Raw genomic sequence first — 13862 nt, 5'->3', positions numbered from 1 at the left:
GATCACAGCACGTGCAAAGGCCTGGGGGTAGGGAGGAGCATGATGTTTTTAAGGGATGGAAAGGAGGCTGGTGTGGCTGGGACACAGTGAACAAGAAGAAGGAACCAGCTCTTGTCAATCCTAGTGTGCGATGCAAGGGACTTGGAGGCGTTTCTTTGGAGGCGGGGGATTTGGAGTTTTTTCCAAGAGGATTGGGATACCATTTAAAAGCATTCCGGATTGCATGATGAATGAGGCTGGACAAATTCTTCGGGCTGTCAAACAGTAATGATGCCCCAGCCACTCCTGATAAAAGGAGTTTTGTCCGAACTGAGATTCCCACCTGATCAGTTCTCAAGATTTCCAGGTGATGGAAGCTGCCATTTGCCAGCGGTGTCCCTGGCTGGTAAAGACATTGAGATTTCTTAGCATCTGATCCCTACATGTTTATAGGATTCGTGTAACTTCTGATCCTCCTACACAAGAGATACAGCCTGGATCAAGCTCTTGGCTTGACTGTGGCGTAGCCAGCTTTGTGTTTTCATCGGATCGCCCATGCTACTGTGTGGAGAATGGACTGGAGGTTCTAGAGCAAACGCGCATCAGTGTGCTCTCTCTGTGCATTTGTATATTACACCAGTTGAAGTAGACCCAGCATCTCTTAGTGTGCTCTCTTTGTACATATAGTTATCTACTAGAATGATTGGATGTATTCTCTCTACAGATAGATAGATATTGATTGATATATGTAGATAATGTTTACATAAATATAATATTTATTATATCATTAAATAGATTTTATATGTATGTTGGAATGGTTGGATTGGATCTAGGATCTCCTTATGTGTGCTCTCTCCATATTTGTATACTAGAATTGTTGAATTGTATGCAGCATCTGTGTGGTGTGTTCTTTCTATATATTTGTCTCCTAGAATAACCATAGAACAGTGGAATGAGATCCAGCATCTCCTTAAACACAAACCACAACTTGGCTTCCTGTAACAGTCTGATTCTCAGCTGGGTTGATGGATCTGGTAACGCTGAAGAGTGGATAGATTCTAATGGCAAGAGGCATCCAGAGACTAAAAAGCACAGGATTGGAAATGCTCATGATTTGTAACTTTCTCAAATAGAATATCAGCCAAGTCGTGACAACAATCATAATATTTGGTGGTCACCCCACCTATTGGGGTTTGCAACAACCTTCCCAAATATAGGGCTTCTTACCACCCCTCCTTAAGGGAAGTGTTGATAAAACTCTATTCTCATTACTAAACAGAATAATCAACTTACTGTCTTTAAAGAGCTTTCCATGAGGAAATGGATAAACCGTTGGATGTTTCCAGACATAGCGTCCTCCTGAGAAAAATTGGTGCCTACACTCAAGCAAAAGGTATTAACTTCTACTATTTAAAACTGGACTGGATAAGCCAAGTTTGGAAAGGGAAAGTAAGCCTTTCAACTGCTGGACTGTTATATTTGGGGACCAGACTCTCCTATACCTTTTTTTCTAGAAGATGTTAGTAAGCCACACAATCAAGATGGAAAAGTGAGAACCAAACAATTGACCACTCCTTAATGTGCTCTACAAGGCTGTTCATGAGCTGCCTCTCTCCATCCCACCTCATGCCAAATCCCACATGCCCAGAGTGCTCCCTCTTCTCTGCGTCTGGAACATAGCAAGTTCATCCTCGCCTCCGGAAATCTGCGCCTGTGGTCTCCTTCACTTGAAATTCTCCTTCATCCTGCATCCTGATAATCATCTTTTCCCTCTCATGACTCAAATCTCTGCCCAAATATCATCCCCTCTGAGAAGACTTCCCTGATTGTTCCTCTCATATTGGCCTGTTTTATCTCCTTCATAGCACTTACTATTGTTTGAGGATGAATTGGGGGTGTGTAAGTGATTATTTGTTCCATCATTGCCCCCCATCAGCGCAATGTGAACCCCAAGAAGGCAGGGTCGGGGGTGCCTAGAACAGCACGTGGCAACAGGGTAGCTGTTCAGTAACTGCGTGAATGGGTAAATAAAGCTTTGGATGTATGGAAGTGGTCAGAAAACAAAAACCAGGTTTAGAGGGAAGGGTTGTCACTGAAAATTGAGAAGGAAGAGGAGGGGGAGACTAGAACAAAGGAAAAGGATCAAGCATCTTCTGGAAACGGAGCATGGAACACTTTCCAAAGACATCAGGACCAGCAAAGGAAGCTCCTGGGTGTCAAACCGGTTCTAACCCTGACCTCATCTACTGTAAATGGGATAAAAGAACCTACCATGCTGGGTACTTGAAGGGATTAAATGAGTTAATATGCACCCATTTGCTTAGAACAGTGCTTGGCCCAGCAACAGAGTACTACAGAAATATTTGTTGGATGAAAAGAAAACATTTTGCTGCTTTCCTCTTTCTTGCATGAAACACGCTGTCTTCTGTAGACTAGATCCTTGTCTGCCCTGGGAACACCTTCTCTCTCAAAATCACAGGTGCCATGAGAATCTACTGGCCCAGGAAGGTGGCTTTGGCCATTGTGCTGATGAAGGTAGGAGAGATGATCTCTTGCTGTGGAGAACAGGGTGGGCCCAGCCTTGCCTGACCACAGGGATATTGTCTTTGAGATTGTGGCTTGTCAGGCGGCTTGGCCTGGCAGACTATCACCGTCAGGCTGGTGAGCCCCAAACTCACACCCTCCCTGTCCTTGGCCCCTGGTTCACCCAATTCTGCCCTGATTCCTATGCACATTTCCCACTGGACTGGAGTCTTGTCCCAGAGCCCTTAGAAGCTGGACCTAACTCCTTAATAGGTCACTTTAACCTCTGTTCCCGGATGTAGGAACAGGCTACCAGCCTTGACCCAGACACATAACCCAGCTTTGTAGTTTTACAACCTACTTGAATCCTGTCTTACTTGCCAGCTCAGCAATCTAGACAAGTGGGAAGAAGTCGGGGATTTACAGATTGAAACACTCATTGTTACCATTCTATACCAGGCTCTCGTGGACTCTGGAACCAGCCTTGGTTTAAATTCTAGCTCTATCACATTCTAGCGAAGAGAACGTGGGCACCTCTCCATACCTCAGTTTCCCTACCTGGATAAGCTGGGGATAATACCAGTTCCTAACCCAGAGGGTTGTTTTATGTCAGTATATATAAAGCGCTTAAAATATTACCTGGCATTTAATAAGTATTGTAAGTGCTGACAATTATTTCATGTACATTATTTCATTTAATCATCATAAACTGAAGGTGGTAAATACTATCCCCATTTTACGGAGGATACCCAGGTTCAGAAAGGTTAAATAACATTCCCAAGGGCCACCTCATCAAGCTGCCCCAACCCACACCACTGCTGTGCCTCCCCTCCCTGTTCCTGTAGATTGGACCCTTGGATACCAAGGCCATTCTACACAAAAATCGAGTTCACTGTAGGCATTCTACTTGCCAAACTGGATTTTAGATTCCTTCCTGCACTCTCTGCACCCTCTTTCCATCTACCTGGCATTCCCAATGGATCTTTGTAACACCAAGTCACAGCAGCATTAAACCCATGAGGGAGCTGAGCAGACCTCTTTGGTGCTCAAATCAAGGTAGGTCATCTATTCTAGGCCCTGGCCTCAGCAGGAAACATAGAGGACACAGTCCCTGCTCTCTTGGTGCTTAGCCTCTAGGGAGAGAGACAGAGGAACAAGTGAATATGTAATACAGCAGATACTAATAAGATAAGTGCTGTGAAGAAAGATGAAGCCGGGTAAAAGAGAGCAGCATAAAATTCTTCAATTTCCCTTAAGCCCTTGCTCTCCATCTTAAAGCAACCATCTTTTGTGCCCTGCCACCTGACATGCATAGTCTTTCCAAGTGGCCAAGACATTTCAGAGCAGACAAGAGAGTAACACTTAAAAGATCGACTCCACGGAACAGATGGCTTAGTTATTTCATGCCAATTAAATCAACCGTTCATCTGTCTGATCCATTGCTCACTGATCAAGCTGCAAAGAGCCTCTTGAGCTGACGCAGATATCTGATTTAATGTAAAAGATGTTAATGGGGACAGACACGGGGGTCACGCAGACAATCAAGCAAATACTGAGATAAAGAAATTACACAGTGGCATCATGGGGGAGGCAAAGGAGCAAATGGAAATTGTGGGATGCATGATAGGGCTCAAAAAAGCCTTATGTAATTAGAATGACGTTGGAGGGAACGTGTGACAATGCTAATTATCCAATCCATTGAGACAAATGTTATTGTAATATTGTACTCACTTTGTGCCAGACTCTGTGCTAAACACTGGAAATAGACCAAGGAAATTCAAAGGTTCAAAACATGCTATCCCTGCCTTACAGGAGCCCATAGCTAGCAGCAGACTCAGAAACAAAAAGCTGTAATATAAAGTCCAGGGATAAATGGACAGCAGGATGGTCCTAGAGTCTAGACAAGTCTTGATAAGAAATTGAACGGTAACGAGCTGGACGTGGCACATTCTAAAACCACCTGGGCTGTGACATCACACATGATATATTTAATACCAGACACTCAGACACACTAAAATAACAGACCATTGTGTAATTGTACATGGGAGGCCATCCAGAAGACCATGTGCTCACATGCATAAGATGGAGTTGGGCCAGCGTGGACAGTCATCCTGGGAAGGGCTGAACCACATGAGGATTTGAGAGGCAGATCTAGACAGAGAAGATGAGGGAAATTTTCTCCCTTTTTTCTGGGATTATTAGCAAATTTAGGCCAATCATTGAGCTATGGAAATGCCAGAAGCTCTTCCAGAGGTAAGCACAAGCTTCTTTCTCCTAACCTCAGGAAGGAGGAAAGGGATGAGTCAGAGTTCCTAAGGAGAGATCTAGCATGTATGAGGGAGGTCAGTCCTTCTCTCAGTTATATGTATGGAGATTCCCTTTGGTACCTCAAAGCTCCAGGAAATCCTCCTTAAATGCTACAACTTATTACAATGTGTTTTGGTACCAAGATAGCCAAACAAATCAATAGAGTAGAATAGAGAGCCTAGAAAAGGCTCATGCGGATATGGGGGAGGGGGGCGGTTCAATATATTATAAAAGCAGCATTTTCAAAATGGTAGAGAAGAATGAGTTATTCAACAAATATTATTTATTTATCCCTTTGGAAAGAAAAAAAAAAAAAGCAGATACCTACCTTTTCCCAGACTCAAAAGGTAAATTCTAGATGAACTGAAAAGCTAAATATACATGGCAAAGCTACCCTTCCCAAATGGACAGGTAAAGACTTGCCCAGACAAACAAAAGCTGAGGGAGTCCATTACCACTAGACCTGCCTAAAAAGAAATGCTGAAAAGAGAGAGCCCTTCAAGCCGAAATGAAAGGACCACTAATTAGTTACATTAAAACATATGAAAATATGTGCCAGAGGTGTTAGCTAATGCCAGGGTGGAACATCTTGTGGTATCTAAGTGCGTGAAATCAACATGATGCACACCTGAAATTTACACCATGTCCTACCTATGTCAATCGTATCTCAATAAAGCTGGAAAAAAAATAACCCACATATATCAAGATTTCTCAAAAATTAATAAGACACAACTGCTAACACTTCATAGAAGATTGGGCAGACCATATAAGCAGACAATGCACAAAAAAATTGCAAATGGAAAGATGTTTAATCTTACTAGTAGTCTAGAAAATGGAAAATAAAACAAAGATATTTCATGGTTTTTCCCCCAGTAGAAGAGTAAAGTTGAGGCAATCGAAATGCGTGCTGAAGAGCCTTTCCATGCACTGTTGGTAGAAGATCGATTTGGTAAAACTTCTCTAGAAAGCAATTCCACAGTATATTTTTTTCTTTTAAGAAATGCATCTACCAAGAAACCCTTTACCAAGAAACCTGGGTAGGTATCTAGAGAAATAATACATGGACACAAAGAGATACATATCAATAGTGATGAATGAAATCTACAGCAGCAGTGGAACAGTTAATTACACCATGGAATATCCATGCAATAGAATGCCATCCAACTGTTAAGCAAACCAAGTTGATTTATATGTGTCTCTCTGGGACTAGCTTCTACACATATTGTTAACTGAAAAAGTGAGTTGCAGTAATGTTGTGTGTACAGTACTATGCTATTTCTGTTAAAAGAAAAAATGTCACACAAATCCAAAGGTCAACTGTATGTTTAAAAGAATACACAAACACTCATGTATGGATACATAGTTACGGATTTAGAGGTCGACTATGTAGACACAGATACCGGCATCCTAGAGCTACAGATACAGATATACATAATATATGGTTAATTTTACGTGTCATTGATTGGGCTAAGGGATGCTCAGACATCGGCTCCCCTGGTCTCAGGCCTTCAGCTGGGTGCTGGAGTTAGACCACTGGTTTCTCTGAGCCCCTGGCTTCCAGGTGACAGATCCTGCTACTTCTCAGCCTTCATGATTGTTTAAACCAACCCCCTATAATACATCTGTCTCTGTGCATCTTTATATATCCTGTTTGTTTCTATTTCTCTGGAGAACCTGGACTGACACAGGATCCATGGTGTGAATAGGCAGGTGGGACCAGGGGCAACCTCACTCTGAGCATGAAAACGAAGTAGCAAAGAGCCCCGGAATCCAAAGGGCCCCATGCAGGGGGGCGGGCAACACACTGTGAAGAACTGAAAGTGAAAGCCTAAAATCTATCTCACTGATGCCTTCATGCAGCATAACATCAAAACCCTACCCTGAGAGGGGGTATGCCACAGGAAGAATTGGAGTTAGTCAGGTTTTCTGATGCCATTGTTGGGGGACCAGAGACTTGGGGAGAGAGATTGTTGTAGAACACACAAAAAAGATATTTCTTGCATTCTCAAGTTTTTAGGCTGATATCTTTACCCACGACACTTAAAATAACTATTCCCCTTACTTATCCTTGACAAAGGTAGCCCAGGTGGAAAGTATATTAGCTATAGCCCTGCACATTTGTATTGACATTCTTGTCTCGTCTCTCTGGCTGGCTCATTCGGTGCTTATGGCAAAATTCTAAAAATGCATTTTCCTTGCCAGTGCAGGTTAGTTAACTTCAGCATGTTTTATGTCACCGACACCAAGGCTGACCCTGATGGATTTTCTCCCAGTGACATGTCCTGAATGTTGTACCAGCTGGGCAGCTGATGTCCAGAGAGCACCAATCTTCCTGCCAGTTATTCTCAGTGTTGCCCCTGACTGTGCAAAGCCGTACCTGGGCTCCAGGTGAGGACCAGGAGGAGCCCTCTGACTTAGCCTGCCCATCAGGCGAAATGGGCTCTTAATTCTCAGATTATAGGTGGCAAAAGAATCAGTTTGTGTGAGCACAGCTCTTCCACCCAGTTGATTCTGTGCTTTATTTGTACTTTCACTGTAGGGCTCTCTCATCGCCGTGGGTACCAACACTTTCCCAAATAGCATCCTCAGACCCCTTACATATTCACAACTTGGGTTATACTGTTGCCCCCAAGAGAATCAGCCGCCCAGCCAAGGGCATTTCTGTGCCCCACTCACTAGGGTCCTCAGATGCCAACTCTTTTTGACTGGTCTTTGTTTTAATATGAATTTGGTGGGGGAGAGGAATGCATGGCCTGGATGGAAAAGAAAAGCAAATCTCTCCATTCTGCATTCAGTTTAATTTCTCTCCCTGGCTTGAGTCAGTCAAGGGCTGGGGTTCTTGTGGAGTTACCTCCTGGGATTGCCCCTAGAGTGGAGGCTTCTCTGGACCCAGTGGGAAGGCTCAGAACACCAGCTCTGTGAGGTATCTTGAACTGACAGCTCAGGAACTCTCAGGGTTTTATTTGCAGATCAACCTCAGAGGGCCCCCTCCAAGCTCCATTGTCCCACAAGCAAGTGAAACCAAATGTATTCAGTAGCAGACTTGACAGAATATACGGCCTGAATTACTGTGAACAAATTTCCGGAGGCTGTTGTACACTCCATCATCTATCCATGCCATCCTCGGGAACTTGGTTTTGTGTTTGGGAGATAGTGAGGTCATGACTTTGCATAACAAAGGCAGAACAGGGTACAGCACGCTGTTCTTAGCCACTAACTTCAGTGAATCATTCATTAGCAGGGCTGGTGCATCGGAGAGTGAGAAACACCGAACCTGATTAGGAGGAGAATTTATCACCCTGTCTGGAAGAGTAAACAAAACAGGAGTTGTCCATCACACTGGGGCCTGGCACCATCTTGGCAGCCAACAGCTGCTCCACTGGCTGAGTGTTCACCTCGGAAAGGGAAGAACAAGCTGATGGTTTCTAGAAAAATTTGGGGTCTTGCTGGGTCTGGGGCCAGAGGGCAATTTCCCAAATGGACTAGGAGTGTCTAGGACCTCGCTGGCTCCAGGGCAACAAGGTCATCTTTGAGATGATGGGTGTGTTAGATTGAATTAATGACCCACCAAATGTTCCTCTGCCTTCCTCTGCCAAATGATACCCCACCTTGTGGGAGGGTTGTACCTCCTCATTCCATTGACATCAGGCTTTGTCACATGACTTATGTAGGCCAATGAAATATAAGCTGAAGTGTCACTTCTGAGGGGAACTCTGAAAGAGTGTGCAGTTACCATGTTTCTTTTCCCTGTGCCATGGGAACTGGAATGACCCCCAATAGAGGCTGCTCTATTAGTCTGACTCCTGGATAAAGTTGTGGTAGAACTCAGAACTGCAGCTGAGCAATGATGGACAATTTCACGAGTAGGAAATGAACATTTGTTGTTATAAGTCACTGAGATTTGGGATCATTTATTATTGTAGATTCTTCTAGTCTAGCCTGACTGAAAACATATCTATCAATTCCCCTCCCACACACACATCCACTTTTTGTTTCATTCTGTTATAAATGGTACCAAAGTGGCGGTGCTGGTGTCACAATATTTTGTAAGTTTTGGTGAAACAGACTTCCAGTTTTTATGCACAGGTGTCTCTACCCAAACCCTAATAATCAGTCCACATGGCTACATAGGGACAAAATCTGGTGATCGCCAACATGCTGGATCCCACGCAAGCCTTAACGTTAATCAATATGCCTAGATACTGGGTCACGTTGATCATACTTGACATTTTCCCAATGATTGAATCACTTCCTGGGGAGCTTCTCTGTCTCTCTCATAAATAATGTTCTGAAACCTAGACTAACCAGGTCACTGACCACCTCAACTATATGTGAATCTCCAATAGAAGTGATATTCAAAATATCTAACAGCTGGTATGGAGTAATTAGTAAACTGAAATAGTGTTAGACTCAGGAAGACCATCCCTAACTAAATTTTATATTACATATTTACCAACACTTTCTTCATGCAGCCTTACTTTTTAACTTTTTTCATTTAATGCCTTAATCTATCTGGGATTTATTTTGATACACAATATTCATTAGGAATTGAAACTTTGTTTACAAATAGTTAACCATTTGCCTCAGAGTAATTTGTTGAATAATCTATCATCTTGTTACTCATTTAAAATGCTAACATCCTGGGTGCCTGGGTGGCTCAGGTGGTTAAGTGACTGTCTTCAGCTCAGGTCATGATCCTAGAGTCCTGGGATCGAGTCCCACATCGGGCTCCCTGCTCAGCGGGGAGTCTGCTTCTCCCTCTGACCCTCTTCCCTCTCTTGTTCTCTATCTCTCATTCTCTCTCTCTCAAATAAATAAATAAAATCTTAAAAAAATAAAATGCTAACATCCTTTTGTAATAAATACTTATTTGTACTTAAATCTATTTCTAAGCTTTCTGTTCTGTTAAAAAAAAACTCTGTGGGTCTCTATATGCATGATACTGTTTCAATAGCATATGTCTCCAACATATGCTTTATTTTTTTATTATTTTTTAAAAGATTTTTATTTATTTGACAGAGAGAGACACAGCGAGAGTGGGAACACAAGCAGGGGGAGTGGGAGAGGGACAAGCAGGCTTCCCGCCAAGCAGAGGGCCGATGTGGGGCTCGATCCCAGGACCCTGGGACCATGACCTGAGCCGAAGGCAGATGGTTAAGGACTGAGCCACCCAGACACCCCTCCATCATACACTTTAATACCTAAATTATATCACATTGCATTTCTTTTTCAAAATATTCTTAGTTACAGTCCTAAATCTTCCTACAAATGAGCTTTTGAATTATTTTGTCAATCTCCTAGGTTCTAAAAACAATTTTGGTGTTTGTATCGGGATAGCCCTAAATTTTAGACTAATTTCAGGAAATTAGATAGAAATCTTTTTGAAACCCCATCTTTCTACCCAAGAACTTGGTATGTCTCTTCATTATCTGACTCTGTTTCTTTTGGTCTTCCTTTATGAAGACCAATTCTTCCTTTAAGAATTCTACTCTTATTTGTTAAATTTATTCCTAGACATTTTATTTTTAGGTCATCATATGAATGGCACCATTCAATTTTCTCACTATTTTTTCAGGCATATATGAAAGTCTTTTTTTTAATATTTGTCTTGTGTTTGGCCACATTATTGAGCTTTCATATTAATCCTAATATTTTTTAAATTGATTTTCATGGGGTTTTAAGGTAGACTTACCTCTTATTTAAAAATAACAACTTTGCCTCCGCTTTTCCAAATATATACTGATAATTTCCATTTTCTTCTTTTATTATGTTGGCAAGAAGTTCTAGAACAATGTACAGTATGTTTTCCTATGACTGAAATCCTTTGTTTTAAACACATTGTAAAATTTCAAAAATGCATTGTAAATGTAAAGTCCATTGGGGAAAAAAAGTAATCATGGAGCTAGAGAGTTTTAGATTTACATTTTTTTTTTGTCCTTCAGGGATGTAAAAAATAATGCTTTGAGTGTATTTTTGTTATTATAAGCAAAAATGCCAAATCAAAAGTGACACAACCAGACCTAAACACTTCCTTATATGTTCTTCATTCTACATACTCAGCTATTTCTTGTGTTCCTCTATCATCCCTGACCTTGAGTTTGAAGTTTTGATTGATGTACACCAACCAAGCATAAACAAAATAATGCCACTTACAAAGCACAGCCAACCTCTAAAGCAAAGCAAGTGTGTGTCTCTGGTCTACACAACAGCATTTATTCCCGCAAGTTTGTAGGAAATAGAGATTTTGTTATAACTCTAGTGGACCACGTGGTACAAACTACATTCCCTAATTAATTAGTCATGTATGTCTAATTCCTGTTTTGAAAACTCATTCTGTTGTGAAAATGCTTGTAACAGTGATAATTGGGGCCATTCTTGTAGTCCCTTACTGCAGTGGGATACCCTCTATTATCTGACTCAGTACTGGTAAGTACAGTCTCAGGAACATCTGTTTTAAAATGGTGAATGGCTAACAGCTTTAGGTACTGGCTCTCCTTTCTTCTCTCTAAAAACTACAAAACAACAACAACAACAACAACAACAACAAAAACCCCAAAAACTGAATATGACTATTTACAGGAGAGAGAGAGGGTTGAGAAAATCTGTAATGCTCCAAATCTGGGAAAAATTTAATTCAGTTGTAGGGTAAATTTTGGACCTGAATTAGTAAAACATAAGACCTGCTTGGATTTCTGTTCCTGTTGATTCATGAAAGCAAGAACACCAAAAAAAAAGTAAAATAACTTTTTATCAGCCCAACATCTCCCCTGGCTCAGAGACAGATGGCTGTAATGATCAGACAACTGGTCAACCACCCTTTAAGGACTGCCCAACTTATTTCCACATTCAGATAGAATGGGCAAATCTGAGAGGAGGCTTGAAGTAGGTTGAATTTGTGGAGGTGTTCTCTCTATGAGTAAAGCTACCAGGAGTGAAGATAGTAAGAATCTAGTAGCATCACTTGACAGCAACCACTGGTTTGTAGGTAGAATTTCAGTTCAGAGATGTGTGGAACCTGGCAGTGGGGACAGAAGGAAGATGTCACTGTAGAGGATAGTGGTTCATGAGGAACGAGCTGAATAGAAACTGAGGATTTGACAGAAGGAGCTCTGCACTCTGACTTTAGTTGGAGATTTGGGAAACTCGTATCAGCTCCCACCCACCATTATCTCCTTCCTGGACCTTTGCAATGGCTCCTTAATGGTCTCCTGTAGCTCCCCTTGCCTGCCTCCCATATCTTTCACATAGCAGCCACTGAGATTCCTCTAAAAAGTTAGTCAGATCATGTCACTCCTCTGCTCAAAATGCTATAGTTGGTCCCCATCTCGCTCAGCTATAAAATTCAATCTCCTGGGGTGCCTGGGTGGCTCAGTTGGTTAAGCCTCTGACTCATGATTTTGGTTCAGGTCATGATCTCATAGTGAGATCAAGCCCCAGGTCAGGCTCTGTGCTCGTCAAGGAGTCTGCTTGAATTTCTCTCTCTGCCCCTTCCCCCTGTGCTCTCTCTCTCTCTCAGATAAATAAATAAACCTTTAAAAAAGAAAATGAAATAAAATTCAATCTCCTTACATTGTCTTACAGCCCTTATGGTCTAACTTCTACCTACCTGTGTCTGAGTTCCTATCCTAAGCCCTTTCCCTTCACTCACTCTGCTTCAGCCAAACTGGTCTCTTGCTCTTCTACAAAGGCCCCAGACAAGCACATTTCAGTTTAAGTCATTTGTACTTACAGTTCCTTCTTCCCCAGCATATCTGCCTGGATTGTTTCTTCTATTGATTTGGGTTCCTGTGCAAAGGCCAACTTCTTAGGGAAGAGCTCTTTGTTCTCTCCTCCACTCTCTGTTTTTAGTCTGCTTTGTTTTTCTTGCATAGCACTTCTCACACAAAATATATCGTATTTGTTATTGTCTGTAGTCTCTTTCATTTGCAGATATATCTGCAGTCTAGAACACTACTTGGCACTGACTAGGTGCTCAATACATATTTGTTGGGTGGATGGATGGATGGGATTTAGATACCAGAAAAGTAAACAGGAAAAAAAGTTTTTATGTGGTATTTAAAAAAATTAATTAATTAATTAATTAATTAGAGAGAGAGAGAGCATGAGCAGGGGGGAGGTGCCAAGGGAGAAGGAGAAGCAGACTCCCCACTGAGCCAGGAGCCCAACTCGGGGCTTGATCCCAGGACCCCAGAATCATTACCTGAGTCAAAGGCAGCTGCTTAACTGATTGAGCCACCCAGGCTCAATGGTATTTTTATGAACTTCTGAGCCTAGACAGATGTCTTCTTTTTTAAGAATGAGGAAAGGAAAAGGAACATGAGGGACACATTAAAAAAAAAAAATGCCCTGCCAACCCCATGACCTGCCTTCATAGGTAACCATTTTTATACAAACTTTACACTCCTAGAATTATTTCTTTATCCTTAAATGAAGTATGAAGATAGTTCAGAGTTCATTTCTTTCTGTAAAATTTGCCCACAACTAGCTGAAACCAGTACACTGGTTGGTTTGGTTTTCTTCAGTTCAGGAGTGTTGTATTCAATTTTGTCTTTGGTTATTTTTTTAAAAAAAGATTTCACCTATTTATTTGACAGAGAGAGAGAGAGCACAAGCAGGGGGAGCTGCAGGCAGAGGGAGAAGCATGGTTCCCCACCAAGCAGGGAGCCCTACAGAGGGCTTGATCCCAGGATCCTGGGACCATGACCTGAGCCAAAGGCAGACGCTCAACCAAATGAGCCACCCAGGCGCCCTGTCTTTGATTATTATATAACATTTATTCCCTTCTTTTTCTCCCAACAACTAACATCATGAATCTCTATTCTCTTTCCTCTAGACATAAGCTGTAAAATTCTCATTGTTTTCATTGCCTTTTCTTGGATTCTGCATTCTAGAGCTTCCTAAGTTTATAAGTCACATACCACTGATTTAGTTTTCTAATGTAATTTAAAATTCTGCATTATTGGTTTCCTTATATCTTCTCTTTATCTCATGCTACAACTTTTCCTCATAGACTACTGTGATATCATCCTATTTTTCTATTTTGACTTCATAGA

This window comes from Eumetopias jubatus, unplaced genomic scaffold (assembly GCF_037043125.1).
Source record: "Eumetopias jubatus isolate StellerSeaLion01/CBP00866 unplaced genomic scaffold, mEumJub1_p1.0 scaffold_12, whole genome shotgun sequence".
NCBI classification, from domain to species: domain Eukaryota; kingdom Metazoa; phylum Chordata; class Mammalia; order Carnivora; family Otariidae; genus Eumetopias; species Eumetopias jubatus.
This window is presented reverse-complemented; position numbering follows the sequence as displayed.